At 40.4% G+C, this 26,705-nt stretch overlaps 1 protein-coding gene across 7 annotated transcripts in view; it reads left to right on the forward strand.

The window, feature by feature from the left end:
• The window catches only part of FUT8 (fucosyltransferase 8), a 241,304-nt gene that overhangs the window by 141,908 nt on the left and 72,691 nt on the right, over positions 1–26,705 (forward strand). The window contains exon 1 of one of the 7 annotated variants that reach the window (XM_054027432.1): positions 9,136–9,204. The exons of 5 other annotated variants lie outside the window; for them this stretch is intronic. The gene's annotated coding sequence lies outside the window, so the exon portion shown is untranslated. Of the gene's footprint in view, positions 1–9,135; positions 9,205–9,318; positions 9,417–26,705 lie in introns of those variants that run through there. One more of the 7 variants, XM_054027430.1, reaches the window with a different exon arrangement.

The raw sequence follows: 26,705 nt of genomic DNA on the forward strand, positions 1-26,705 counted from the left end.
TTTCACGTGCCAGTTCCTTTAATATTCTTGGATGAAGATTATCTGGGCCCGCTGATTTAGTCCCATTAATCTGTTCGAGTTTGGCTTCTACCTCGGCTGTGGTAATATCTATTTCCATATCCTCATTCCCATTTGTCATCCTACCATTGTCCCTCATTAGTCTCATTAAAGACTGAGGCAAAGTATTTGTTTAGATATTGGGCCATGCCTAGATTATCTTTAACCTCCACTCTATCCTCAGTGTTTAGCAGTCCCACTTCTTCTTTCTCTCTTTTCATCTTATTTATATGGCTATTGAACCTTTCACTATTGGTTTTAATTCCCTTTGCAAGGTCCAACTCTACATGGCTTTTTGGCCTTTCTCACTTTATCCCTACATGTTCTGACCTCAATAAGGTAGTTTTCCTTGCTGATCCCTCCCATCTTCCACTCCTTGTAGGCTTTCTGCTTTTTCTTAATCACCTCTCTGAGATGCTTGCTCATCCAGCTTGGTCTACAATTCCTACCTATGAATTTTTTCCCCTTTCTTGGGATGCAGGCTTCTGATAGTTTCTGCAACTTTGACTTGAAGTAATTCCAGGCCACCTCCACCTTTAGCTCCACAAGTTCTTCAGTCCAATCCACTTCCCTAACTGATTTCCTTAATTTTGTAAAGTTAGCCCTTTTGAAATCAAAAACCCTAGTCACAGATCTATTTCTGTTTATCCTTCCATTTAGTTTAAACTGTATTAGTTCATGATCACTCGAACCAAGATTGTCCCCTACAACCATTTCTGTTATGAGGTCCTCACTACTCACCAAAACCAAATCTAAAATGGCATCCTCTCTTGTTGGTTCAGCAATTACTTTGTGAAGGAATCCATCAGCTGTCGCATCCAGGAAAATCGGAGCTCTATTATTATTACTAGCACTTGTCCTCCAGGCTATATCTGGGAAGTTAGTCTCCCATGATCACACAATTCCCATTAGTATTTACTTCATTAAAAACATTAAAGAGGTCTCTATCCATATCAAAATCAGATCCCGGTGGTCTACAGCACACCCCAAGAACCATCCTAGGGGAGGCTCTAGTAGCTTTCTTCCCCAATGTGATTTTTGCCTAGATTGACTGTCTTATCCATTCCATCCCTTCTTACTTCTTTACAGTCTACCTCATCATTGATATACAATGCTACTTCACCACCTTTGCCTTTATTTCTGTCTTTCCTAAACAGCACATACCCTTCAATACCTGGACCAGTACTCCAGTCATGACCACTATTCCACCATGTTTCTGTTATCCCTATAATATCTGGTTTCACTTCCTGCATCAGTAACTCTAGTTCCTCCATTTTGTTACCTAGGCTCCTCGCATTGGTGTAGAAACATCTTAATTTTTGCTGTTTGGCTTCGCTCACATTCTTTACCCGATTAGGCCCAAATCTAGTTGAGACCCCTCTTTCGTGAAGAAAACGTGCTGTCCGTTTATTTCCCAGGTGAAGGATGACAGGGTATTTTGTGTCCTTCAAATATAATGGAGCAAATCTTTGATGTGCACCTCAAGATAGGGTTTTCTCCCCCACCCTTGTATCTTCCTGTTACTTTTCTGTTGGAAGTTTTTACAATCCTTCATTAGCATTCAGATTAAACTGATGAGATTAGACCATTGTGAACCATACAATATTTAGATTACATGTAAACAACCAGACAGATTAACCTTTCTTGTCTGACAGAAAAACCTTTTTTTCAGCTTTGCTGGTGACTAGACCCTACACCCAAAAATAAAGAATATAATGTGCAGTGTGTGTGTGTGTGTGTGTGTGTGTGTATATATATGTATATATATCCTTGCATAACATTCAGACATGAGTTCGCAATCATTGATGACTAGTGTGACACCATTTTTATTTTGAGACGTCACATGATATTCTTTGCTGAACTAGAATGTATATGCCAGACTGAGGAGACCCCTGTAACTCCTATGAACCCCTTTGCAAGGTAGCATTATGGGATTCTTGGGTCACAACTGGTATAACTGTCTGTTTAACTATACATTATAACTAGTAATACTTTCTTGTGTAGTCAAGCCCTAAGTCAGGAGGATTGTGAATTTGTGGGAGATGGGTTCCAGGGGTTGTAGATGATTCAGTATTGTATTCAGCTGTGCCATTCACGGTAGTGAGGGGTGGGGGTGGGGTAGGGAAGGTGACATGTTTACATTTGTCTAGTTGCCACAATTTTTGTTGATAGTCTGGCATTCTGTGGAACATCTGTCTCCTTGTATTGTGCCTAGCCCAGTTGCTATTAAAAAAAAAAAATTCAGTTCATATTTTTCTTGTCATTTTCTGTCACTGTCCTCTCTTTGTTCGTTCTCATTTTTCTGTGTGTGTGTGTGTGTGTGTGTGTGTGTGTGTGTGTGTGTGTGTGTGTGTGTGTGTGAGTGAAAAGGGTGACCAGATAGAAAGTGTGAAAACTCGGGACAGGGGATGGGGGGTAATAGGCACCTATATAAGAAAAAGCCCCAAATATTGTGACTGTTCCTATAAAATTGGGACATCTGGTCACCCTAACTGAGAGAGGCTTCTTTATTTTTATATTTCACATCCCCTTCTTATTCTCCAGTTCACTGGTTGAATGCTAAAGCAAGAGTATGATATAGTCATATGGAAATACATTGTAGCCTAAAAGATAACACAGAACAACAGAATGTACAAAACCGTATTTCTATAGCCCTTTTGATTTTCTGATCTTAGGTCCTATAAGGTTCCTGGATAATATTCTGCAGAATCATAGCAGCTTATCTTGGTGATTTGGTAGTGTCAAATAGATATAATTTAATTTATTTCATACATCTTTTAAGGTCTGAAGGTAACTTGGTTACCATGGGGTGAAAGGTAAGTTCTTGTCAAGGAGTTTTGAAAGTATTTAAAAGCTGGGAAGCAAAGAGTAGATATCAGAGGCTAATTCTCAATATGAAAAGAGACTGATGGTGACTGGAACGAGAAAGTATACATTTGGATACTGAAGAAAGCTGAGGCTTAGTGCTGGTAGTTATCCCTATATTTAGATTACCTAACATTTTCCATTATAAAGGGTTCTTGTGACCTTTTCTTTGAGAAACCTCAACACTTCCATTATTTGCAGAAGTTCTTTGATATTCAGAAGGAAGAAACCTCTGAGGCTATAGCAGTAACATTTCTTTGTCCTGTGAAATTCTATGCAAATTTAGCTGAGTTGTAAAAGCAGCAGCCACTGTACTGGGAATGCTGGGAACTGTCACAGCAGCTGTAAGTAGATGGGTGTGGGGGGGGGGAGAGAAAGGAGAGTGATGAGAGCCAGGGTGGGCTTTCCCCTAACAAACCCAACCTCATTCTCTCCAGATGCGGCATGAGACCCCAGCATACAGGCCCCTCCCCCCCCATCCTAGGGCACCATTTGGGACAGAAGCTCCCTCCTCTACTAGTGAGGTGAGGCGAGAGAAAGTCAAGGCAGGTTTGCTTCTATCCCTCCTTTCCTTTCCCCTCCCTGTCCCAGTATCTGGCTCCAGTTATTTATTTCCCCCTCTGAAGGCACCACATGGGGCAAGAGTTCTCCATCGTGTTGGGGTGAGGAAATGAGAGAGAGCTGAATCAGATTCCCTGACCACCCCTTGCACCCAGTACACAGTGCCAGCAACTTATCCTGTCACTCTGGGAAAACAATCTTCCCCAGTTGCCAATGGAGTTAGTCCTGTAGCTGAAGTGTAAAGATCAGTACCGTAATGTTGAAGGTTCAAAGCCTGCTGATGATTCATGATAGGAAGTTGTATATAATAAAATTTGATTTTTACCTTTGTCTTTTAAAGAGCCCTAGGAAATTACATACAAAACAACTACATTAAAATAACATAATTTAGGTAATAAAGCCAAGCATTCAAAAGTTAAGAAATGCCAAGCTTATGGTTGCCCAGGTGACCTTAATTTGACCCCCTTGTGCATATGCATTGTCATCTTTAATTGCATGATCACATATTATTTTTTTCTATGGGAACACTGCCTCATTTAGTGTGCCGGTAGTATGTGTAATAGCTAAATTAAGGTTGCATAGACCACCATAAATGGCGTTTCCTAACTTTGCAACTTAAATAACACTCTTCTAATGTAGTTTTTTGTACGTAATTTATTATAGAGATCAATCAAGAATGGTTCATACTTTTGTAAAAATTTGTTTGATAGTGTTGGCAAGGTTGGCTTTAGGTTCATTTGTGCTTATGTGGTAGCACAAGTTAAAACAATCCTCTCTTTTTTATAGTTTTCTAACGTTTGTTTTCATGTAGTTCTGTGACTTTCATGTTTGTGTCAGATCTTCCCAGTTTGCTGGTTCTTTGTCCCCTTTGGGAATTGTTTGTACTCTTGTGTGTGGCATTTCTTCTTATGATTTATAATAGGTTCATGCAGCTTTACGCACTTGCATCGCTTCAGTGCCTTTGGAAGCACCTGAGTGAAAAGTTACTGTGTTTTTTCTTCTGTCAATATGGTGCTCAATAAAGACTGTTTGTGGGTCTCTAAAATGGTACAAGAACATATTAGCCTGGCAGAAGATAAATACAAAAGGCATTTATTCTGTCTGTCAGAAACTATGCACACACAAATAATGAAATTAATTAACACTTTGGATAGATATACAATTGTACATGTTTATAGATAAAACCAGATTTGCCCATATCATTGTTATCTGTAAAGTGATCCAGATAATCACCATACTACAAAATATCTGCAAAACTGACTTCCTTATAAATTGAGTTCTTACTGTTCTATTTCCAGGAAGAATTCAATAGAATTGAATGAACACTTACCAGATCATGACCACTTCTTAGTAGTAGTAGTGTAAGTTTCATAAACCCTTTTTGTAGGTAAAAATGAAGTTTGCTGTTACTGTTGTATTGCTATTCAAAGGAAGTTGAGTGAGAAATAATCAAAATTGTATGTAACACGACATCATTATTAGGCTGCAGAGATTATAGTATTCCTTGAACTCTATTTGAATCAGTAAAGAGGATCATGACATTACTTGAGAATGGCAAATAAGTCTGCCACTGCATTATCTAGACTGCATAATAGGGGTGATGGGAGGAGAAAAGCTTGCATGATTACTTTTCTGTAACGTCTAATTTTCTTAAGAGTGAATGAGTACTTCCCAATCTCCCTGCCTCCTATCCTGTCCCTGAGTTCCCTTTTGCAATATATTGTTGTGTTGGCACACAGTTTTCTTTTTTGTTGTGCTGTGGTACAGTTGCTATCAAATTTGCAGTGTGAGAGGAGCCCATACTGAGATCTGAGCTGTTGCACATTATTACATTGTTGCAGGCAGCTCCACCCTCTGCCTGGTTTCTAGACTTTTGGCAGAATCCTTCCTACCAACAGCTTTCTTAGCCTCAGTTATCTGCTTCTTCATGGTGAATGCTCAAAAGCTTGTCTCTTCACCAGCAGAAGTTAGTCCAGTAAAACATATTACCTCACCCATCTTGACTCTCTCTAATATCCTGGAATTAGCATGGCTACAACAACACTGAAACCTTCATGGTGAGACAGGTTCCTACAGCTGTGGCCAGTGACAATAGGACTGAAGTAGCAAACAGTGCATTGCATGGACTATGAAGTGACCATGATCCTTTCTGTTTCAAGAAAATTCTGAAGTGGGTGCTTCCAAGAGAGGAAGAGCCTCCCCAGCTCACTTGCTTATAGAGCAAGTCCTGTCTTATCTTATAGAGGACTCTGAGAAAGTGTCTTGAAAGGCTCTGTCAATTGTAGAGGCTTGGGGGGTGGAGGGGGAAGAGGTTCAGAAGTCAGTGGAGCTGCTTAATTGCCTGGGAGTTTTTTTAATAAACATCAAGAAGAGTGAACTTGTCCCCTCCCAGAAATAGTTCCATTTGAGTTGTCTTCAACCTACCCTAGAATTAAGAAGGCCTTTCTTTCCGTAACTCACATTGGGAAATCAGATGACTATCTGATCAAAGAGATCCTCCAGATGCTTTGTGTCATGTTATCCTTCATACATTAGGAAGCACATTTGGCCCTGCTTCTCCTCCTCTTGGCTCAGTGAGCCCCACATGAAGGTCCTACAGGCCAAGAGCATCCCAACTTCAGTAATCCAGGACTTCCTAATATGATGGAAGCATCCTCATGATCTTTCCATAGGGGTGCCTTTCCTGGATCATCAGGGACCAGTTAATCATCACAGATGCAAATGTAAGGAATTGGCTCCACGTTGGTAATATGAACTTTGCCATGCATGCTTCAAGTGCATCTTATGGTATATCTAAGCTCTTAATGGATTTTTTCCCTCCTTCCCTTTATATTGTCACTATAACAAAGTATATTTGCACCAAGTATAACACACTGTCTAGATATTGGGCCTAAAGTTTTTGATGAAAATACTCTGGCACCACTTTTATCCTTATTGTAAAATGGTCTTATTTATTTGATGATAATCCAAAAGACAATTTTTATAATGGAAGATAGCTATAGGTGGTATGATCATAATGATTATTTTACATTACTTGATGACATATGCTTCTACGCAGCAGCTTTCTGAAATATTTAGTCGCTTATATTCTGGCAAAGTTTGAATATACTCAGTAGACTTTTTCTTTTGGAGAAACTTGCCTTATGGAGGAAGCATATAGTGAATGTAGGACTTTGAGTCAGGAAAGCTGTGTTCTATTCTGGGTTCTGTCACTGACATGCTTAGTGATCTTAGACAAGTCATTTAACCTTTATGTGCCTCAATTCCCCATTTATACAATGGGAATAATACAACTCTTTTATAAAGCCTTGAGAACTACTGATGAAAAATGCTGTAAAAGTACTGTGTTTTTATTTATTATGTAGCAAAGCCTTTAGTCGGCTGCAGTCATATTATGCATTTATCTTATAATCAATGAGCCATAGTGTCTTTAATCCAGTTGATGTTGTTGCTGGAACAGCAGTATTTTTTAAGAAAAATATCTGTGACAAAAACTAAGACAGAATTGAAGAAGCAGACTACTGAACCATTTAAATTATGGGTTCTTGGGAATGCACATCAACATGCAATGCTTTTATTTGTGGTGATCTTCAGATTTTTCAACTGTCAATCCAAATAGATTTAATAAATTCAAATAAGTCACTAGTAGATAGTGGTCTTCTAATAAAACATTAGAAGAATTTGTACTTGGAATCAGTATTTCCTGCTTCTAATTTTTTTTCCTATTTAGATACTGGACATTGAGCAGAACACTTGAAGAACAATAGACATCTAGAGTGGTCTGAGATGTTGGTCAAGTGAATGTTACCATTTATGCCAGAGAAGTTTTACCAAACCTTAACAGATTGCCTGGTTTTGAAGCTTTGTTTAAAACATCTGTTGAGGCTTCAGACACCCGTTACCAGAGTTTTGTGAAGAATTGACAGCCATCTTACCAGTCCTACTGGCTGCCAGTCCCTGACTGTACTATATAAGCATGTTTTTAAGATTATTCTTTTGATCACTGTGGAAAATTACTGTATCAGAAGAGTCGATTCATCATGGGGAAAATCATTGGGTGAGTGGGTACAGTAGAAGACTGAATAGCTTCAAAGCAGAAAAATGTTTTTGGAAGCTGGGAAGTTAAAATTAAGCTTCAAAACTGTGTCCCATCCCCTGCGTGGTTCATTGCTAGTTTTCATTTGAAGACAATAAAACATTATCTTACTTTGCACTTCCTCATCAGGTGTGTTTTGCTTCATCTTCTCTACCACCAATTGTATTCTGTTAAGAGGATGAGGTAAGAGAGAAAAGGGTGCATATCTTAAGGTTATTTATTATGCTCTTGGTAACATCAAAATTTAGAAAAAATTTCTGTACTGTAAGTGAACAGTTTCTAAAAGCATTTGATGCTATCCCAAATTTTTGGAAGTACAATGTTTTTTGGCTGCATTTTTTGAAAATTTCCTAGCTGTTGAATCAGATTTTAAAAAGCATTAGAAATTTGAAGGTCAAGTTAGTATTCACTTATGTTCATATTTAATGCTCACTGAGATATTGACTAAATCTTCCTTTCCCATATGGCTTAAAAATCTTTACACCTTGTTTTTAATCCTGCAAGATGAAAAACATTTAATATTTATATGCATTTAACAACAAGCTACAGTCTTCAGGACATTTCTATCTATTGTAAAGTGTTCCAGCATGTCCAGTGTACATGTTTATAGACCACTTAGCTTGTTTAATTATTTACCAATTATTTTTTGCTGTATCATTGGAAGAAAATAAAAATTAACTTGAACTTTATCCTGTTGTCCAAATCAAGACATTTGAAAAGTTTTATATACATTGTTTTTCATTATTTAATCTTTGCTCCTTTCTACACTTTCTAGTTCTTGCCAGAAATGAAAGTACTAAAACTCCAAGAGGCTTTTCTCATGATATTTTCAAGTCAGTTTTGCAACTCAAAAGTTTTATTTGGAGAAACATCTGATCACTCAATAGCAGTTTTCTTAATTCCTTATTGTAGAAGATCATTTAAATGTGATGGTTCCCTCAGTACTGATGATAACTTGTTATTAGCAGGAAAACAAGTTGGGGAGGACAGAGGGAGACTAGAGGAACTAAGTGACAAATAAAAGGAAGAACAGAGAAGCAACGAGAGGAGAGCAATATACAAGAAAGCTACAGAGAAAATATTTTTTACTGAAATCAATTAAAGTTGAACCATGGAAGATGTGTATGTAGTTTAGAAAGGTAATGTGAAGAGTGGGGTTATCTAAGCTTTCCAATATCTTTGATGTTGATTTTCCTTCCTCCATTTTGTCGCCAAAAGCTTTTCTTTCTCTTCTGTTTGCCACTCCCCCCTCCCCCCCCGAATGGGTTGTATTCCCTCATATCTTCTCATGTTTTTTTTCCATTAAGCCAAACATGTTAGTTCCATGATTTTTATTTGGAGTGGGTTTACTTAGGATAGGGAAGGGAAGTGGGTGAGAGGGACAGAGTGAGGAGAAGAGGGTAAGAGAAGCAGGTGTGGAGTGAAGCTGAGGTGAAGAGACCAGGAGGAAGGAGAGGGTTGGAATAAACAACCAGTCATCAAAGGGCAGAGAAAGTCCAGTCAAAATTGTACTTTTGCCGAAAGTCCAGAGTATCAAAGGTCCCTGCTTTGGCTGCGTCTGACCCTACTGGCTGGAGTCTGTGGCTGGCTCCTCTCTACAGTTTTCTCCCAAGTACATATGGCAGGTGAGAGGGGAAGCACCAGTCTGTTTGTGGGTGTGTTTCGTTTGCACAGTTCTCGGTTCAGAGAGGTGCTGGGGATGGGCGTAGGGGTAGCAGTGGCCCCAGCTTGGCCTCATTTTACTCCCTCCCTTCCAGTTCAACAGTTCCTGTTTTGGCTGGTTCTGCGCCTATTTTCTGAGTCTGTGGCTGACTCTACTCTTCAGTTTTGGTTTGAAGTAAGTTTGTTTCTAAAACATTTGTACAGTAGATGTAATTTGCTCTATTAACAGTAATGCCTGGATTTGCTATTTTTTGACATTTCAAATCTTGTGATAGAGATTCAAAGAGGTCCTCTGAATGATGTCCAAAAGGAAATTATTTGTATTCTTGTATAGTCAGTTGATTTCTGTGAAATATTGCATCCTGGTTCATTTTAGAGTTTGTAGAAACTACTGTTGTTACTACTACTACTAATAAATAAGATGGCTATGAATTCTCCCTTCCAGTGGCAAAAACAGGAAAAAAACAAAACTTCGATTATCTCTTTTCACTTATATAAAAGCTATCTTGTACAGCACTGACCACACAGTCAGTACTTAAATTATAAATTGTAATAATTTAGCAATGTGCATCGGGTGCTGTAATAACACTTATGGGGAATGGAGAATCCTGATGCTCATTGGACTCCATTCTTCAGGGGCTCAGTGCTTCAAGTGCCTTGAGTTCCCTGGTGCCTATTTGAAATTTTACCTTCTGTGCCACTAGAGATTTGAACTTGGCAACATGGGTGGTTCATACCTTAGTGCCTTGGAAATTTGGCACCTTGATGACTCAAGACCTCATCTTTTTGGAACATCCAGAGTTCAGTGCTTTGTCACCTTAGGTTCTCTGGTGCCTCTGAACAGAGCAGAGCAGTATCTGGGGTTTTCAGAGCCTTAATGCCAGTGGTGATTGGTGGGTTGAGTAGTAAAGCACCTTGGTTGCTTCAAAAAGCTTGGCACCAAGTGCCTCATGTGCAGATTAAAGTCCTCTCACCCTTAGGGTTGATCCACCACCAGTGGTAATTGATATTCCTGTGTCTTTGACACCTCAAAGAGCTGGGTGCCCTGTTGCCTGTGGAGATCAGAGCTGAAGCATCTAAGGGGCTCAGAGTGCTGGTATCTGTGGAGTTCTGCATTTTGGCTGCTCAGGACTCCAGTGTTTGTAGAGCTCGGCAGCTCAGTAACTCGGTGCCTTGGTGTTCCAGCTCCTCAAAAGTTCAAATACTCTGGGGCCTCAGAGGCCAAGCACCATGATGCCTCTGCAGATCTCACTGTGATGTCTCAGGAGCTCAGTACCCTGCACCCCAGCATCTTTAAAGTTTTGGATATTGGTGTCTCACATCAAGGCACCTCAACATAGAATCATAGAAATATAGAGCAGGAAGGGACCTTAAGAGCTTGTCTAGTTTAAATCCCCATACTGAGGCAGGACCATGTATGCCTAGACCATCCCTGACAGGTGTTTGTCTAACCTGTTCTTAAAAATCTCCAATGATGGAGATTCCACAACCTTCCTTGATAACTGTCAGGACTGTAACATAGGTGGCCTGGTCTAGGGTTTAGTGTCCGGTGAGGGCCAAAGGTCCAGGAGCCAAATGCCAGGATTCAGGCCATATTGGAATACCAGGAGATCAGACTTGAGAGACAAACCAGAGGGCAGGGATCAAGCGTCAGTTACCAAGAGTCAGGCCAAGTCAGAATACCAGGGGGTCAGGGATCAGATGACAGGAACAGGTAAACAGCAGACCAGCAGGGCAGAGCACATTTGTACAGACAAATTCCTGTTTCCTCCTCTGGCTTAAATAGGCCTCTCAGTCAGAGGACAGGCCCCAGTTGGACTTCATGGACCCCGGTCCCAGCTGCTGTTTGTGAGCAGGAGGTGGAGGATTGGAGTATGATGGCTCCCAGTACCCCCACAGGACCCACATTCAAGACCCATGGGGCCTGACAGTAATCTGTTCCAATGCTTAGCTATCCTTATAGCTAGAAAGTTTTTCCTAATACCTAACCTTAATCTCTTGATGTCATCCGCAGATTTTATAAAAAATACTCTCCACTCCATTATCCAAGTCATTAATGAAAATATTGAATGGTACCGGACCCCAGACATACCTTGCTGGACTTAGCCACATACACCCTTCCAATTTGACAGCAAATCATTGACAACTATTCTTTAAGTACAATTTTTCAACCAGTTGTGCACCCACTTTATAGTAGTTTTATGTTTGATCTCTAGAAGTGTCAGTACTTTGGTTCAGGCCTCTCCAGTTGCAGGTACACTAACAGAAATCCATTATTTTCTCTCTCAATTTGTAAGGTGCTGTTTCTGTAATCACCTTTTCAGATGTGTGTGGCAGGGGCCAGTGTATCAAAGTTTGTCAGCTGCATTCTGATGATGAATGTTCTCATTTCAGTCTTTAAGTCACTTAGCTGAGTTCTGTTATTGGTGCTTCAAAGTCCCAATGGTGCCTTCTGTAGGGAATGAATGCTTATATCCTCAATGCCAAATAGAGGAGTTTTGTAATGTGGTACAAGCAGGGCTCCATACATAATTTTTCATGCTCCTCTTGAAGACTGACTATCTCCTTTTTTGGTTGTCCCTAAACCTCTGAGTTCCCAAAGGTGGGACTGGAAACTGCTCTGTTCACTCCCTCTGAAGCATCTGGCATCAGCCACTGTTGGAAGACCAGATACTGGGCTAGATGGACCATTGGTCTGGTCCTATATGACCGTTCTTAGATTCTTGGTCTGATTCCAGCTCCAGGACTAATTTGGACTCCATCTGTCTGCAACTTTTTGATTTATCAGTGATTTCTGAAACATTTGGTCAGTATTCCGTGTAGGCCTTGTTGTGATAATTGGGTCTAGAAATGTTACCCTAATTGTGAGCTCAACTGTAAGAAGTGAGTGAAAGTTTATAGTATGTTCCAATTAGTGATAAATGTTGGTGGGAAGAGGTGCAAAAGGGAGACAGACCAAATGTATCGCATCAAAAATGAGGTTTTATATGAGGTATTTTCCATGAAACCATGTTGACAGGCATTAATTGTATTCCCATCCTTTGACTAAATGATGTATCAGTTTTTCCATTGTTTTCCCTAAGCTTGATGTCAGGGTAACTCGCCTATAATATCCAGGTCATCCTGTTTAACCTTTTTGAATGTCAGTATGGCAATAGCACTTTTCCAGTCTTCTGGAATTTCCCTGGTATGCCAAGATTTATTAAAAATTAACATCAGTGGGCAGGAGGGCTCCTCAGTCCACTCTTTTCATACTTTTGGGTGCAATTTAACTGGGCCTGTTGATCTTAAAATGAAAGTAAAGATATTGGGTAAATTCCTGGCCCCACTGACTTTAGTGGGGTTAGGATTTCACCCACTATCTCTGCCGTTTCCTTCAATTGTTTCTCCCAGTCACCAACATTTTCTCTTTTCACTTTGTCAGCTAACAGCTCCAAATTCTGGTCTCTGCTAGATGCTGATACAGCCTATCAACTGTATCATCCAAATCTGAAGATACAGAGATATAGGGCCAGGTCATCCTTTGTGTAACTGGCAAGCCAGGGACTCTTCTGTTGGGTGTATAAATATGAGTGAGGTTGAGATATGTGGGAAATTATCTTTTAATGGGATGCCATCAGATTTTAACCAAAGATGATGCAAAATGTTATAAATGTAATTTGTTTAATATTTTATATTAAAATTAATAGTACTAATCCCATTATGATTAAGTATAGGGAAATCATCGCTTACTTTTTTCAGCAAGAGGTTCTTTTCATCAAATGATTTTTAATTCTAGCCAGCAGTCCTGAAACGAAGATCTTTGATTTTTAATAATTTATATTCATTTGCCACAGACATCTATACATGCAACATTTTAAATTACTTAGATCAAATAAATGTAGGCAAAGGATTGTAGGAACACAGGAAACACAGCTGTCAAGGTTCTTTTCCCACTCTGAACTCTAGGGTACAGATGTGGGGACCTGCATGAAAATCTCTAAGCTTAACTACCAGCTTAGATCTTCTTTTGCTGCCACCACCCAAATTATTTATGAGTTATTTGGGAAACTCTGTCTACCTTCCCCGCCAGAATATTTCCCTCCCAAGTACTATAACCCTTCCCTGGGTAGCCTTGAGAGACTTCTCCCCCAATTTCCTGGTGAACACTGATCCAAACCCTTGGATCTTAAAACAAGGAGAAATTAACTATTCCCCCTCCTTTCCCCCCACCAATTCCTGGTGAGTCCAGATCCAACCCCCTTGGATCTTAAATCAAGGAAAAATCAATCGGGTTCTTAAAAAGAAGGCTTTTAATTAAAGAAAGAAAGAGAAAGGTAAAAATCATCTCTGTAAAATCGGGATGGAAAATAACTTTACAGGGTAATCAGATTTAAAGAGCCCAGAGGAACCCCCTCTAGCCTTAGGTTCAAAGTTACAGCAAACAGAGGTAAACCCTCTAGCAAAAAGAACATTTAAAAGTTGAGAAAACAAAGATAAACCTAACACGCCTTGCCTGGCTGTTACTTACAAGTTTGAAATATGAGAGACTTGTTCAGAAAGATTTGGAGAGCATGGATTGATGTCCGGTCCCTCTTAATCCCAAGAGCGAACAACCCCCAAATCAAAGAGCACAAACAAAAGCCTTTTCCCCCACCAAGATTTGAAAGTATCTTGTCCCTTTATTGGTCCTTTGAGTCAGGTGTCAGCCAGGTTACCTGAGCTTCTTAACCCTTTACAGGTAAAAGGATTTTGGTGTCTCTGGCCAGGAGGGATTTTATAGTATTGTACACAGGAGGGCTGTTACCCTTCCCTTTATAGTTATGACAACAGCATAGTGTCTGATACATCAGATCAATAGAGAGAATATGAAAATTTCAATGTAACAACCACAAAATGGTTTGCAGTATATACAGACAAAAATGGATAACTAGAATTTTCTACAAAGTATATGTTATGGTCAAGGCACACAATATATCTGATTCACAAAATGCATACATCATCTAAGACAATTTGCAAGTTACTTGCAGCACATATAGGACAGTCGAGTTCTCTCACAGGTTCCACACACCTGAAATTCAGTAGCTAGCTCAGAAAAAGATCAGTTTTTTGTACTAGTTCAGAGGAAACTTTAATTGCTTGTTGTTCCTATAATCTGTAAAACATTCTGTTTGTTTCTTGTAGAACCTGTGTTCCTTTTAGATAAAATTAATCTCAAGAATCTGTTTCTTACATTGGAGTAGGAACATATTTAAAAAAAACACATTTAAAAGAAGCAGTGAGAGATAAAAAGGCATCTTTTAAAAAGTGGAAGTCAAATCCTAGTGAGGTGAATAGAAAGGAGCATAAACACTGCCAAATTAAGTGTAAAAATGTAATAAGAAAAACCAAAAAGGAGTTTGAAGAACAGCTACCCAAAAACTCAAAATGTAATAAAATGTTTTTTAAGTACATCAGAAGCAGGAAGCCTGCTAAACAACCAATGGGGCCCCTGGACAATCGAGATTCAAAAGGAGCATTTACAGATGATAGTCATTGCGGAGAAACTAAATTAATTCTTCGCTTCAGTCTTAACGGTTGAGGATGTTAGGGAGATTCCCAAACCTGAGCTGACTTTTGTAGGTGACAAATCTGAGGAATTGCCACAGATTGAGGTGTCATCAGAGGAGGTTTTGGAATTAATTGATAAACTTAACAGTAACCAGTTACCAGGACCAGATGGCATTCACCCAAGAGTTCTGAAAGAACTCAAATGTGAAATTGCGGAACTACTAACTATGGTTTGTAACCTGTCCTTTAAATCAGCTTCTGTACCCAATGACTGGAAGATAGCTAATGTAACTCCAGTATTTAAAAAGGGCTCTAGAGGCGATCCCGGCAATTACAGACCGTTAAGTCTAATGTCAGTATCGGGCAAATTAGTTGAAACAATAGTAAAGAATAAAATTGTCAAACACATAGAAGAACATAAATTGTTGGGCAAAAGTCAACATGGCTTATGTAAAGGGATATTGTGTCTTACTAATCTATTAGAGTTTTTTGAAGGGGGTCAACAAACATGTGGACATGGGGGATCCAGTGGACGTAGTGTACTTAAATTTCCAGAAAGCCTTTGACAAGGTCCCTCAGCAAAGGCTCTTACGTAAATTAAGAACTGGTTAAAAGAGAGAAAACAAAGGGTAGAAATAAATGGAAAATTTTCACAATGGAGAGGAGTAACTACTGGTGTTCCCAAAGGGTCAGTCCTAGGATCAATCCTATTCAACTTATTCATAAATGATCTGGAGAAAGGGGTAAAAAGTGAGATGGCAAAGTTTGCAGAATATACTAAACTGCTCAAGATAGTTAAGACCAAAGCAGACTGTGAAGAACTTCAAAAAGATCTCACAAAACTAAGCGATTGGTCAATAAAATGGCACATGAAATTTAGTGTGGATAAATGTAAAGAAATGCACATTGGGAAAAATAACCCAAACTATACATACAGTATGATAGGGGCTAATTTAGCTACAACTAATCAGGAAAAAGATCTTGGAGTCGTCATGGATAATTCTCTGAAGACGTCCACACAGTGTGCAGCGGCAGTCAAAAAAGCAAACAGGATGTTGGGATTAATTAAAAAGGGGATATAGAATAAGACAGAGAATATTTTATTGCCCTTATATAAATCCATGGTAAGCCCACATCTTGAATACTGTGTACAGATGTGGTCTCCTCATCTCAAAAAAGATATACTGGCATTAGAAACGGTTCAGAGAAGGGCAACTAAAATGATTAGGGGTTTGGAACCGGTTCCATATGAGGAGAGATTAAAGAGGCTAGGACTTTTCAGCTTGGAAAAGAGGAGACTAAGGGAGGATATGATAGAGGTATATAAAATCATGAGTGATGTGGAGAAAGTGAATAAGGAAAAGATATTATGGGAGCAAGTAAATAAAAGAACTAGGGGCCACCATATGAAATTAATGGGCAGCAGGTTTAAAACAAATAAAAGGAAGTTCTTCTTCACACAGCGCACAGTCAACTTGTGGAACTCCTTGCCTGAGGAGGTTGTGAAGGCTAGGACTATAACAGGGTTTAAAAGAGAACTGGTTAAATTCATGGAGGTTAAGTCCATTAATGGCTATTAGCCAGGATGGGTAAGAAATGGTGTCCCTAGCCTCTGTTTGTCAAAGTGTGGTGATGGATGACAGGAGAGAGATCACTTGATCATTACCTATTAGGTTCATTCCCTCTGGGGCACCTGGCATTGGCCACTGAGACAGGGTACTGAGCTGGATGGACCTTTGGTCTGACCCAGTACAGCCATTCTTATGTTCTTATTTAAGAAAGGGAGGGAAAAGGGTAAAATAAAATCAAACCTATTACAAACATCAGTAATATTAGACATAACTCATGTAGCTCTAAACATTTGTTAATAAAGGACAGAAAGGTTTCTAATTTGAGGGAGAGACCTGTGCGTACCTTAAACCACTTTGGGCTGAGGCTGCCAAAGAACAAGTTTCAGAATCAATGACCTTCAAACAGCCCCATTGTGGCTCCCCCCACAACTGCTCAGGTCTACACTTGGACCACAGCTCAAAGAGCCAAGCACCAGTGAGGACTTGTAGAGCTTAGTATTATATACATATCAAAGGCTCCTTTGATACAAAGATATTTTTAAAGAGAAACAAAGCAAATTAATATAATTTTAAAATATGTTTGCTCTATTATATCCGTGTAGGTGGCTCCAGTCTGAAGTTGGGTGTGGCATTGGGCTGTCACAGAGCGCAAGTGTGTGTAAAATGAGGGGGTGGAGAGAAGTTTTTCAGTAGTTATATGATAAACATCGCTGTTACCTTTTCTGGTGCAGCATATAATTCTAAAAACTAAGGCCTAGATCTTCAGCTGGTATAAAGCGATATAGATGCATTTAAATCAATAGCCCTGTGCTGATTTACATCAGCTAAGGATGAAGCCCCCAGTATTTGTTTGCAGGTCACTTATAATATTTCTCTTCTGGTTTTAGTTACCTGAGGTTTGTCTCATTGGTACTGTCCTCTTTCTAAGGTTGATATTGTAGAAGAGTAAAGTTACAGTTTGTGTTCTTTATGCTTATTTGCTACTGCCAGTTGTCCTCTTACCTCAGTAACCAGATATTGTTTTCTTCCATTCTATTGTAAAAGCCATTGAATTAAAGGAAAGTATCAAAGAAAAACAAATGCTAATGTTGGTGAAGTCAGTTAGTAGACCTTCCAACTCCATGCAAGTAGCTGAGAAAGAGCCAAATAAAAAGAATCAACAGATTCAATAGATTGCTTTTAGGAATTTTTCATATTTCTTTGTAGAGAGAATTTCATTGTAACCTGTTAAAATACCCAGAAGCTGAGAGAAAATTAATGCCATAGGCACTTAAACCTTTTTTCCCTAGGGAAGTCTGATATGCAAAAATAAATCAAATTTGTTAACATCAGTATTTTGTTTAAAAGTGAGATTATACAACCTGGAGTATTCTATTCCGCTGTAAAATTTTCTTTAAAGCCAGATGAACTTGGAATAGTTTATTCAGAATTTACTTTTGTTCTAGGATTTTTGAGGGAATCCTATGTATCTCTGAGATCTCTTTATGATTCATAGGGTTGGTGGTCTTACTTTAAAAAAAAAATAAAATAAAAAATTATATCCTAGGCAAAAGCTTTATTTGTCTTTGTTATTTGTCAGTTTCTTTTCCTTCAGTGAAACTTGGGCTCCAGTGTTAATACCTACTATGTAGAAATTTTGGACCTATTGTATATGTCATACCAGTGCTCCCCAGCTAACTTTGATGTCACTATGATTACACTGTTTGTTTGGTTCCCTGTGCTGACATCCATCTGTGTCACCTGGCGATTATGTGAAAATGGTTTTGTAATAAAATGGATGTTTTAAACAAAGTACTTTTTTTTTCTGTTTGCTAGCTAGCTGTCTGGTCGCTAGCATGTGCAATTTTACCACTAAACAAGGCACAAAATATCAAGTAAACATAATTATGAGAAAATCTCAGAGCTGTTAGATGTTTAAAATCTGACTGAAATATTTTCAGTTGCCATGGTTTCATATTGAAAAATGGTTTCTGTTTACTATGAGCTGACAGGAAACAGCATATGCAAAATTGTTTTTGTTTTGTATCAGAAAAAAAAAACCATGGTACGTCAAGCATATGTCAAGAGGTTTGTGGCTTTCTTATTTATTTTTTAATTTTTCCTTTTAGTTTATTATATTATCATACTGATAAAGATAAAAAACTAATAGGCGAAAAGATATACTGTACTGGAGCTATATTGACATGTTCATCTGTTGTTAAGGCTGTGTCATAGTTTAGGAGATAACCTCTAAAATTAGCAGCCTAAGTTAGATGTCAAAGTTTGGTTTGGACTGTAACATCATCTAGAAAATTTCAAGCAAGTGGAACTGTTAAAGAAAATGTATATAAAAATGTGCTTAACATCTAGTATTTATAATCCAAATGATCTGATGGAGCTTGTAATAGTGTTACCAGGCATATGTGGAAGCTGTTTCGTGCAAAGACATAGAATCATAGAATATCAGGGTTGGAAGGGACCTCAGGAGGTCATCTAGTCCAACCCCTGCTCACAATAGGACCAATCCCCAACTAAATCAGCCCAGCCAGGGCTTTGTCAAGCCTGACCTTAAAAACCTCTAAGGAAGGAGATTCCACCACCTCCCTAGGTAACCGATTCCAGTGCTTCACCACCCTCCTAGTGAAAAAGTTTTTCCTAATATCCAAACCTCCCCCACTGCAACTTGAGACCATTACTCCTTGTTCTGTCATCTGGTACCACTGAGAACAGTCTAGATCCATCCTCTTTGGAACCCTCTTTCAGGTAGTTGAAAGCAGCTAATCCCCCCTCATTCTTTTCTTCTGCAGACTAAATAATCCCAGTTCCCTCAGCCTCTCCTCATAAGTCATGTGCTCCAGCCCCCTAATCATTTTTGTTGCCCTCCGCTGGACTCTTTCCAATTTCTCCACATCCTTCTTGTAGTGTGGGGCCCAAAACTGGACACAATACTCCAGATGAGGCCTCACCAATGCCAAATAGAGGGGAATGATCACGTCCCTCGATCTGCTGGCAGTGCTCCTACTTATACAGCCCAAAATGCCGTTAGCCTTCTTGGCAACAAGGGCACACTGTTGACTCATATCCAGCTTCTCGTCCACTGTAACGCCTAGTTCCTTTTCTGCAGAACTGCTGCCTAGCCATTCTGTCCCTAGTCTGTAGCAGTGCATGGGATTCTTCCGTCCTAAGTGCAGGACTCTGCACTTGTCCTTGTTGAACCTCATCAGATTTCTTTTGGCCCAATCCTCTAATTTGTCTAGGTCCCTCTGTATCCTATCCCTACCCTCCAGCCTATCTACCACTCTTCCCAGTTTAGTGTCATCTGCAAACTTGCTGAGAGTTCAGTCCACGCTATCCTCCAGATCATTAATGAAGATATTGAACAAAACCGGCCCCAGGACTGACCCCTGGGGCACTCCGCTGCCAACTAGACATGGAGCCATTGATCACTACCCGTTGATCCCGACAATTTAGCCAGCTTTCTGTCTACCTTATAGTCCATTCATCCAGCCCATATTTCTTTAACTTGCCGGCAAGAATACTGTGGGAGACGGTATCAAAAGCTTTGCTAAAGTCAAGGAATAACACGTCCACTACTTCCCCCTTATCCACAGAGCCAGTTATCTCCTCATAGAAGGCAATTAGGTTAGTCAGGCATGACTTGCCCTTGGTGAATCCATGCTGACTGTTCCTGATCACTTTCCTCTCCTCTAAGTGCTTCAGAATTGATTCCTTGAGGACCTGCTCCATGATTTTTCCAGGGACTGAGGAGAGGCTGACTGGCCTGTAGTTCCCTGGATGCTCCTCCTTCCCTTTTTTAAAGATGGGCACTACATTAGCCTTTTTCCAGTCAGCCGGGACTTCCCCCGATTGCCATGAGTTTTCAAAGATAAACATCTCACTGGTGAGCTGCCACTGTGTCTCACATGCAGTTCACCAGATGTATCTGTGGAAGGCACTGATGGGCTGCCTGTGCTGGTTGAGGAAAGGACTCTCTTTCCTAATTTTGAGAAATGGGGAAAAAAAGCAATTCCGAGTTTGATGAAGTAAACCGATTCAGAGGAGACAAAATTAGAGGAAAGAATAGCATCACCTGGTGCAGAATCACCCTCCCCCAAGCGTTCCCTGAGGCATGGGCAAAAAGTCCATTATCCCTTTCATTTAACTTGGGGGTAGGGGAGGGTACAAGTAACAGAAGCCACCCATTCACAGAACTTTGATGGTCTGGAATGCGGTTATGTTACACAGCTGAAAATATTTCTCCTGTTCTAACTTTACAACCCCTTTTAAACAAGGTTACCTTTTCTTTCTGTTCTCCCTCTTTACTTATGTTTGTTAAATAAAGTAAATGGATTTGAGAAATAAATGTTCTTTATTGAGTAAAAGCAGTGGGTGTGGGGTCGGCTTTACAGGGACAGTGATACAAGCTAGGTGAAGGTTTGGGAAAGCACAATGCAGACAGGCAGCTCACATTACTGTGGCTCATTATTGAAATGGCTTTTCAAAGCCTCATGGATACGCAATGCCCCTTACTATGCTCTTCATATTGCCCTGGTGTCTGGCTACTCAAAAATGACTGCCATGTGATCTGTCTCAACTGCCCACCCCTGCAGAAAATTTTCCCTCTTTTTTTCACAGATATTATGGGGCACACGGCAAGCAGTTATAACCATGGGGATGTTCTCATTAAGGTCCAACCTTGTTAGTAGACTTCTCCAGCACTCTTTCAAACAACCAGACACTTCAACCACCATTCTGAACTTGCTGAGCCTATAATTGAACCGTTCCTTACTGCTGTCCAGACGGCTGGTATATGGCTTCATGAACCATGGGAGCAAGGGGTAGGCTGGGTCCCCCAGGATAACTGTAGGCATCTCAACATCGTCAATGTTAATTTTGCTACCCTTCGTAGCAGAAGTTGATTATTGGCCCTGCACACTTGGAACACAGCAGCTCCCACGGTTGATTTACCTACTCCAAAGTGATTCCCCACTGATGGATAACTGTCTGGCATTGCAAGCTTCCAAATAGCGATCATCACTCACTTCTCCACTGTCAGAGCAGCTCTCATTTTTGTGTTGCTAAACTGCAGGGCAGGGGAAGCTCTGCACAAAGTTCCTGGAAGGTGGCCTTCCGCATTCGAAAGTTCTGCAGCCACTGCTCATCATCCCATACCTGCAAAACAATGTGGTCTCACCAGTCAGTGCTTGTTTCACAGGAACAGAAATGACACTCAACAGACTGCAGCTGCTCTGTGACTGCCAGCAGCAATTGTGAACTGTTTTTTTTTTTTTTTTTTCCCAATGGCTTGCAGCAGGGCTGCTTGCAGGACATTGCTATGTTCTATGCGGCGGCCCCTACTTTGGCTCTGGAAATACTGCAGGAGAAGACGCAAGGTGTTTGAGATGCTCACTGCAAGAGTACACAGCTGAGCAGGCTCCATGCTTCTGGGGTTATGGCATGTGGGCGGTGATTTTAAGGCACAAAAACCACTGGGGTTGTTTGCGTCGGCATCCCATGATGCTCTGTGTTCCCTCTTTCACATCAACAGCAATGTTCCCATTCTCTCCTGCCACAATGTTTTGGTCCTATGAGGCAGTGCGGCAAGTTGTACTTTGGGATAGCTACCCACGATGCACTGCTTTGTGCATCGATGCAGGTGCTGCTAGTGAGGACACACTCCATCGAGACAATGAGCATGGTGTGGTCACACACAATTGACTTCATTAATTAGGGGGCTCAAGGTCAAATTAGATAAATTTGACTTAATTTTGTAGTGTAGACAAGCCCTCAGTTACAGGAACGTGGTCGGAGAGAGAGAAGCTCTCCCAAGGGAGTGGAGCTCCCAGAATTGCGAACCACACACACCAAGGAGGAGGGCTTTGCAACCCCTCAATTTATTTCAAGTTTATTTTTAATTTAATTAAAGTAGAACCACATCATGGAATTTAATCTTACATCTGTTTGGATTTAAGGGACCCTGAGAGAAGGGAAACTAAGGCAGGAAGGGCATGCAGCGCCACATAGCTCAGCAGGAGGTGCCATAGGGCAGGCATGCCCCACAACACTTCACAAAACTCACCAGTCCTCAACAATTTATATGTGTTAAATATAAATATTTTATACATTCTAGTGGCCTGGCAGCACCACTATAAACAGAAGTCATGACACAACACTAACTCTAAAGGTAGACCTTTCTAAATCCTCTAAAATCAGCATGCTTAGTTGGATTCCTTTTAAATTTAGAATGCCTGAGGAGGGTGCAGACTAGGGTTAGTGATTCAAATTTGGACTCATGTAGAGATATAAGCCCCCCCGAAAAAGCCATTTTTTTCAAAAAGTGTCTAGGTCTGTTTTTTTGTGTTTTGCGCAGAGCTAGAGATCAAACTGCTGATGTGATGCAGGTCAAAATGGTCTCAATCTGCCGAGTTTTACCCAGGATAGTGCACTGCACCCACTAAATCTTTGAGGAACCCAAACTGAGAACGGTATTTAAGAAAATGTACATTTTTACAGTGTGCATGTGCCAATAGAGAAAACAGCTAGAGAGTTTCCATTCCTGCCATTTTATATGCTTTAAAGCTTGACCCTTGTAAGTGATCTAAAATCCAAATCGTTACTTGGCTTGCTTTGAAATTTGGTGTACCGCTTGGGGGTAGCATTAGTGATCCAAATTTGGGATCATTTGACTAAGGAGTTCCTAAATTACAGGATCCCAAAAACGTTTGTTCCTGCTGCCTTGTACTGTTAAACTTCGAGATACAAATGACTGGATGAATTACCTCTTTGAGATTGAGAATTCGTCCTTTAATTTATCCTTAAATTATGTTAATTGATCACAAGCCCCCACCTAAAACAGAAGTAGTTTTGTACTGAGTGGTTGGAATCTGTTGCAATTTGAGTCATGGGTGACAGATTTATTTTGGGGAGAACATAATCCAAGTCTTTGGGAGGCAAATTCGACATGTGAATACTTCTTGAGAGGGGAGGCATTTTTGTGGATGGAGAAGTGAGGGTATGGGGGAGATGAATTTGAGGCTGCAGCGAGGGGAGGGGGGTCCTGGGGAAGAGGTAGTAGGGGAGGGGAGAGAGGTTGAAGGCTCAGATGAGGGAGGTGTGGGAGCTCGGGGGTAGAGGGATGGGACACTGGGAAGGAGGACATGGGGTGATTGACAGTGGAACTGGAGGAGAATAGGGGAAGGTGCACGTTTCAGCCCCACATCTTCCCTCCTGTGTGTGCGTGCCCAGGTCTTGGAGGTGGGGGGGCTCTTGTTCCTTTTGGGGGTCTGAACCCACTTGGTGCTCCCCTCATATGAGCTGGCATATGGAAAGCTGTGGCACTCTGGGTGTGTCTGAGCACCTCTCACTGCTGTATGTTCTAGGATCCGGGGGCTCATGCCTATCTATAGGAGTTGAATCACCCGCACCCCGTTATTGTGAGCTGGGCTCTTGGGGGGGTGTTGCCCTTTTGGGAGGCCCCCCATTTACCCCGCATGTGAGCCAAGATCTGGGGAAGTCCTACTCCTTTGGGTGGGGAGATAAGATCAGGCATACTTTATACATATCACAAGCTGTAAAGCACAAGGGGGATGACACATCCACTGAGGTAAATGGAGCAATTCACATGTCTCAACTGTTGTTTCAGATTGTATTCATCTCCATGAGGTGTTCTTATCTGAGAACATCACATTGAGATGAATGGGTCACTTCACACCTTTGAGAGATTCCAATGCTGCAGATAGATGCGTAGAGGAGCACTTTCTCTCTATCTTTCCTATTTAAAGGATGATGCTTATAAAAGCTCTAAAATATGCATGCTTGCACAGATTTTATTGACATTTGCTTTACGTCATGGGAGTGGTGGGTAGTTAGTGACCTGAATTTAGACTCATTTGAGTCAGGGGTTCTGGAGATATAAGACCTGAAAAAATAGCCATTGCCCCAAAAGTTTCTAGATGGCTTTTTTTTTTCCAGAGCTAGAAATCAGACTATTGCTATGATGTTGGCCAAAATGATCACAGTTGGTCAGTTTTTACCCAAGGTAGTGCATGGCAGCCACTGAATCTTTGGGGAACCCAAATTGTGAATGGCATTTAAGAACACATTTACGTCTTTGCTTGCGTAGATGTGCAATTTGGAAGGATTACAGTTTACAGGTCCCAATAAAGAAAGAAATAGTGGGAGGGTTCCTATGCAGCCATTGTACGCTTAACTGGATAGTTCAAGGGAATGTACTGATGCTATTGCCCCGGGTGACTACCCTGCCATTTCTACTCTGAACTTTGTACCTGTGTACAATAAAGAAAGATTTAATAACTCATATTTCTGTTATTCCAACTGCATCTTGGGAAGTTTTTTGAAGGGTTTTTTGTACTAAAGAAATATTTATTGAATGTTTTATGAATTTCAGAGCAAGAGCTCTGCGTAGCCTTTTTCTGCAACATTGATGTTATATATTCCTTTATCCAGTATAATGAATGCATACTTTTGATGATGGCTTGTCTAGAGCCAATTTATTTTTTAATTAAAGTTTAGATCCAATATTTTGTTGAAATCACCTGCTAAGATTATAGATTTAGTATTCATACTGATTTGGCCCTTCTTGATTTTATCGATCCATTAGAGGTAGCTGTGCAGCTAGTTAATGTTTGCAATGAAGAAGATATATTTTGGTGTTCTGTACGCTGTCAGCCTTCCTATTGTGAGACTGTGGTGTTTTGGGGTTCAACTCAGACCAGTAAGGAGTTGTCATCAACTGCCTTGTAATCCTAGCTTTGCTGCTGTGGCTCACAGCCTGGATACCAATATCCAGCAGACAAGCATGCAGTTCCCTGAATGTCTGTGTACTGTGTAGCTCTGATTCAGCACTCTGACCCCAACAACCTGCCCCACCCTGGTCTCCATCAGCCTTGGTTACTACTTGCAAAGTGACCCCACTCCTACTCCAGAACGTCCCCAAAACTGGCTGCCCTGAAGTGCCCAGCCCTGTCCTGGAACACTCAGACAAATAATAAGGTTTGTTGCGCATTTGAAGAGACAAAAGCACCATTTATTACTTCAGCTGGAGTTAACAATCCTTTCAATTCAAACAGAACACTGGTTTGGTTTACATTAAAAATAAATTAAGTTCACTAACAAAGAGAGTTTTTAAGTGAGTTCAAATGCAAGGAATAAAGACCAAAATGATTACAAGCAAGTAAAATTAAAATATGCTTTCTAGTGGCTAAGTCTTAAAAAGCTACAGTCTTGGTTCAATGTAGATTCCTTACCAGTCTTTCTTCTTTCCAGCCATGGCTGATTTCTCTGAGTGAGGTCCTTCCACAGAAATATGAGGTGCTAGTTTCCCTAGTCTTCCTAGGTGAAAGATGCCCAAATGGCTCTATGTATCCCCTTATATCTCTGAGTTCATTAACCCTGCTTCAAGAAGCAGGATGACTTCATGCTGTTCTTCCCTGCCTGTGTGTTTCCCACCCCCTGCTGATTTTTATGTAAATAGGGCTTCTATTGTTTTGATTCCACAATGCTACCTTTGGGGCTGAGGAAAAATCTGTTTCTCCCTGTGTTTGGTCACAGACTTTAAAGCATAATATTGTGAGTATCCATTATTCTTCACATAGTGTTAATTCATACACTTCACAATGATATTCATCACCAGTGTGTTACATGCTTTCATAAAATACATTACTTGATACACTTTTATAATACAGCAGTATTGTATGCAATCAGTTGATTCAATTGCTTATCGTTTGAGGTTCAGACCCTCGCAAGAGGCTATCTCCCACACTCGCTAGGTTCATGGCTTTGTTTACTTTTTATGTAAATGCATCTTCATTGTCACTGCTTGATGACCAGGCTGGTAAGACAAACAAATACACATTCCTTTGTCTACGGCAGACTGGGCTTATGCATTGCTTTCCAATCATATTTTAAGAACATAATTCCTAAAACTCTTCAAACCTACTCCATATGTATATTATGCAAGAATATTAATGGTGATTAGTGAGTCATTAGTTTTCCAATTATATATTAGATGCCACCTTTTGGGTATATAACATGACAACAGTGTGTTAAGTGTAGTGATTGTCAGGTCTGACAGGAATTGCTGTCACAAAGTGGTGAACCACCATGGGCCTCTGTGTCACAGAGACTGACAGAAATCTAAGGGGACTAGAAGTTTGACTCCTGAGGGTAGTTCTAGCATTGGACAGCGCTATTGAAGCTCAAGACTTGCTGTCTTACACCACTATCTTCAGACTACCAATACCATTTCCTCCACATTCCAGCAAGTGTCTTTTTGCCCATGATTGGCAATGTAGCTCTTGTTGCCTTGACTTATCACTTCAGTTCTACATTATTATTCTGTACCCATTTCCTGAATGAAGGCAGGG

Source organism: Malaclemys terrapin, chromosome 4 (assembly GCF_027887155.1).
Source record: "Malaclemys terrapin pileata isolate rMalTer1 chromosome 4, rMalTer1.hap1, whole genome shotgun sequence".
Lineage (NCBI taxonomy): Eukaryota > Metazoa > Chordata > Testudines > Emydidae > Malaclemys > Malaclemys terrapin.